This window comes from Octopus bimaculoides, chromosome 5, assembly GCF_001194135.2.
Source record: "Octopus bimaculoides isolate UCB-OBI-ISO-001 chromosome 5, ASM119413v2, whole genome shotgun sequence".
NCBI classification, from domain to species: Eukaryota; Metazoa; Mollusca; class Cephalopoda; order Octopoda; family Octopodidae; genus Octopus; species Octopus bimaculoides.
Window position 1 is genome coordinate 7,114,696 of NC_068985.1, and position 4,942 is coordinate 7,119,637.

Genomic DNA, 4,942 nt, shown 5'->3' on the forward strand with positions numbered 1-4,942 from the left:
TATATATATATATATATATATATATATATATATATATGTATATATATATATATATATATATGTATATATATATATACAGTGTGTGTGTGTGTGTGTGTGTGTGTGTGTGTGTGTGTGTAGGCGCAGGAGTGGCTGTCTGGTAAGAAGCTTGCTTCCCAACCACATGGTTCAGTCTCACTGCGTGGCATGCTGGGCAAGTCTTCTACTATAGCCGCAGACTGACCAAAGCCTTGTGAGTGGATTTGATGGACGGAAACTGAAAGAAACCCATCGTATGTGTGTGTGTTTGTCTCCCCACCATCGCTTGAAACATATGTTGGTGTGTTTATGTTCACGTAACTTAGCGGTTCGGCAAAAAGAGCCCGATAGAAGTACTAGGCTTACAAAGAGTAAGTCTTGAGGATCGATTTGTTTGACACATGGCGGTCCTCTAGCATGGCCGCAGTCATATGACTGAAACCAATAAAAGGATATGTATATATACATCTACCTATGCACATATTTGTATATGAATATGCATATGTGTATATATATATACGTAGGCATACACACATAATACACAAACACACACACATATACATAGATATAAATACAAGTACGCTTGTATAGAGTGATGTAGATATATACATATCCATATATACATCTTTGCATACATATATATATTTGTGTGTGTGTGTGTGTGTGTGTGTGTGTGTGTGTGTTATAATTTAGAACAAACAGTAAAAGATCGTTATGGTACTCGGAGTGAGGCGAACGACAGTGAGGCGAACGACAGAGACAGACAATTGGCAGAATTTTTACTGCCGTCATTGAGAACGTTTCCGATATTCTTTTCTCTATTCTTTAAACTCTGAATTCAAATTCTGGCGAGGTTATAATTGTTCCCATTCTGGGTTGACAAATGCAATACAAGTCTGTCTGTGATTTGGAAAATTGCCCAGCCACGTCGTGTGTTGACATCGACCCTAGAAAATTAACAATAATCTAGGACCCAAACACACAGATATACTCGGATATGTGTTTATGAAGTCTCTGTGTATTATTTGAGTGTGAGCGCCTGTGTGCAAGTATACGTATGTTAGAAAAATTAACACAAATATATTTACTAAGTGAAGGTGCCTGGCCTAGTGTTTTCGGGTGTTCCACTTACGTCACCGTAAGATCATGGTTTCTGCTCCCAGTCCGGCGGGGCGTTTTACTTTCGACTGAGGCACTTTATTTTAGGTTGTTCCAGTTCACAAAGATGTGAATGTGTAGCCCTGCAACGGACTGGGTCACGTTCAGGGGGAACGTAGGCATTGTCCGCCAAGGCAATGGTGTTGCATCATTCGAAAGATACATTATTCCTAGGAAGTGCATTGTGACCAACAGTGTAATAACATCCAATTATCTGGTCGATAAACCGAATATTTAGCCTCGCTTGAACACCATCAAATTAGAAAAGACGCAATTCTACTTCGATGTTCTTCATGAAAATAGTAATATATCCGACCCCTTTATAGATGGATTAGAGATATCTGAATCTCACATGGAATGTAATGCACTAGCAGCATATCATATTCCAGTTCCCATATAATTTCAATTTCCATTAGACATCCATGGTCTCTGTTCCCTGCCCCTTATCTTGATTTACTTGATTCTATTTTCATTCTTTCTTTTGTTCTCTTTTTATGTCAAAATATTTAAAGGGAAGAAAAGCAAAGAAGGAAAAAAAGCAGAGAAGGAAGAAAGAGCGATAAGGAAAAAAGGAGTACACAACCCACATGAACACACGCTTATGTTTATGCGCACGTATGCATGTATTGGGTCGTCCCATAAATAATGCGGTTTTTTATACTTCCTTTATTTTTCAAAATTAAGATAAGTACAGTTCTTTTTTAATTTAAAATATACTCTCCTTCATTTTCTACAATGCTCTTCCATCTATCTGGGAGACTTGCAAGGCCCCTCTTCCAAAATTCGCTTGTGCGTCGCGAAAAATACACCTCCAGTACAGTTCAGACCTCATCTACAGAGTTCATATTTTTTCTGTCTAAATGATTTTGAAGCCTGCCGAATAAATGATAATCAGATGGTGCAATGCCCGGCTACTATGGTGAGCGGGCGTCGTTTCTCATTCAAAACTGCCCCAGCATTTGGAATATCAACCTCGCTGCGTGACCGAGCATTATCCTGATGGCAGAACACCTTCCGTCGTGAAACCAATGATGGTCGTTTTTCTTCTAGCTCTGACTTCAAAAACTGGTTGAATGATCAAATCCAAGCTTCTCTGCAAGTTCCCCAACAGTTACGATGGGATTTTGTTCCTCCAGGGTTTGCAGGACATCCTCGTCAAGCTCTACAGATCTCCCAGGACGAGGCTCGTCTTCTAGGCTGTAGTTTCCGACTCAGAATATCTGGAATCATCGTTGACACTGGCTTACGCTTATTGTTCGATTCCCATATACTGCATTAATATTCCTCGCAATTTCCATTGCGTTGTTGCCTTTATTGAACTCATAAAGCAGACTACGCCGAATGTGCTCCTTTGTCACTTCCATTATAGCTTTGAAAAAATAAAATCGAGCTGTACTCTTCAAAACTTGCACTAAGAATAAACACAAGGTAAAATTACGACCTGCTTTTATAGCAAATTGATGCAGGTAGTTTATCCGGTCACTCTCCGACGTTTCGTTCATGCTATTGAAAAAACCGCATTATTTATGGGATGACTCAATATGTAAGGATGTATGTATGTATGGATGGATGGATGTATGGATGGGTGTTAGGAACTGAACATGATTTGCACATCGCAGGTTGTACTTCTGTTTGTATGCGTGTGCGTGCGCGCTCACACGTCTTTGTCTTTGCGGTAGCGAGCGTCTGTGTGTGTTTTTGTGTGGTGCGTGTGTGTGTGTGTGTGTGTGTGTGTGAGTATGTGTGCGTAAATATGTTTTCACTACGACAATGTATTTAATTGCAATTATTGAACAGTTTATTATATTCTTTCGTTGTTTTGTTATTCCATTTAAGGTTTCTCCAATCGATTTTGTGTCATTCTTCTCGGTTCAACATGACATCCGTGATCCAGAGAAATTGTTTTAAAGAACTTTTCATTCAAAACGTCAGTGTCGTTTTATTTGAATTCTTGTCATCTAAATTCTCTTTAGAAGACCATTTGAAGAAGTAACTGTCAATTATAAATTCTATGGAAGAACTATACAAATTGTCTTCTTCTCTAAAACCCAAACGATAATCTCGACAACATTTAGCATCACATTAGCTTTCACCCTTTCTCCTTAATTTCTGCCCATTATCGTCGGTAATTGATTTAAAAGAGATATTTCCTGAATTACAAGTCTCTCCCAGACAGCTATCTTAAAGAAGGGATGAAGAATTAAATTTCATGATACTGTAAAACTACTACGTGAAGCTTGTTATTTTATCACATCCTAAATGTTAACTATTATCAACGCGAAGAAAAAGCTAAACTTCATGCACACATGCACACAAGAATCTTTTACACTCTATGCTGTCTCCCTCGCTGGCTTTTACACATATGCAATAAAACAATAAACCATATGATTCAGTATTTATGGAATCGTTCAATTTCGTTTGTTTTTGATATAAGGACATAAATTGTGACTAATAACGTTGTCAAATTTAGCAGAGTGCTCAATTTCATTGATTTGATCTCTGATGGCTTAACAGCCAACTTTAATACACTTACACTTTTATTTTATTTCTGTATATTTTTCAAGATATGGAATCGCATAATTAACAAAAATACAATGAGTATGTTCCAAGTAGAGCCATGTCCTTCTCAGAATGGTAATATCGTTTATGCGAGGGTGAGGAAGAGGAGTGAAAGTGTCTGCGCCTACAACTAGAAACACATGCAGTTCATAGTTTGACAAGTTTCAATTAATGCTTGCCGTAACGTCGGGAGAGTTATAACAACAAGCATGAATGCGTGTGTTGTTGTTGTTGTTGTGTATGTGCGTGTGTGCGTTGTGCGAGCGCACGTGTGGGTGGCTTAAAATTGTACAAAAAACAAAGAGCAAAAGCAGATGAGGGAAAACAAAAACGGTGTATTAGTTTGAGGCTCAGGAGAAATGGAAGAATCTTTGACGTTTCGATCCCACACTCTTCTAAAGAAAAGAATAAGGAAAAAACATGGAGAAATGAAAAAAGGAGGATACACAAAATTTGATAGGTAAATGGCTAATATGCCCACATATACAAATATGTAAATGTAATTATATACTTACATGTATATATGTATGTATTGGGTTATCCGGAAAGTTCGTGCCGGTTTTTAAAAGAAAGAAAAAGGTCAATATATACTTGCCATTACATTTTTAATCAACCAAATATGAACCATTTTGCTGCACAATGCAACTCCATCTTTCCTTTAATTTGATAATACCCTCTTCCCAGAATTGAGGTGGTTTCATGGCAAATAAGTCGAAAGGTAAGCTAGTATAAATCGGCACGATCTTTCCGAATAACCAATATGTATGTATGTATGTAATTCATAGATGAGAATCAGATATTCTGTGTATAGAATACACTTTGTAGTACTCAAGAAACTTAAACTTGAGTGGATATAGAAGTAAATGTAGGGATAAGCAAGTTAGACACATTAATATATATAGAGTCATATGACTGCGGCCGCGGTGGTGTACCGCCTTTAGTCAAGCAAATCGACCCCAGGTCTACTTGGTAAGCCTAGTACTTATTCTATTGGTCTCTTTTGCCGAACCGTTAAGTAATGGAGACGTAAACACACCAGCATCGGTTGTCAAGCGATGTTGGGGGTGACACACACACACACACACACACACACACACACACATATACGACGGGCTTCTTTCAGTTTGCGTCTACCAATTCTACTCACAAGGCTTTTGGTCGGCCCGAGACTATAGTAGAAGTCGTATGCCCAAGGTGCCACGCAGTG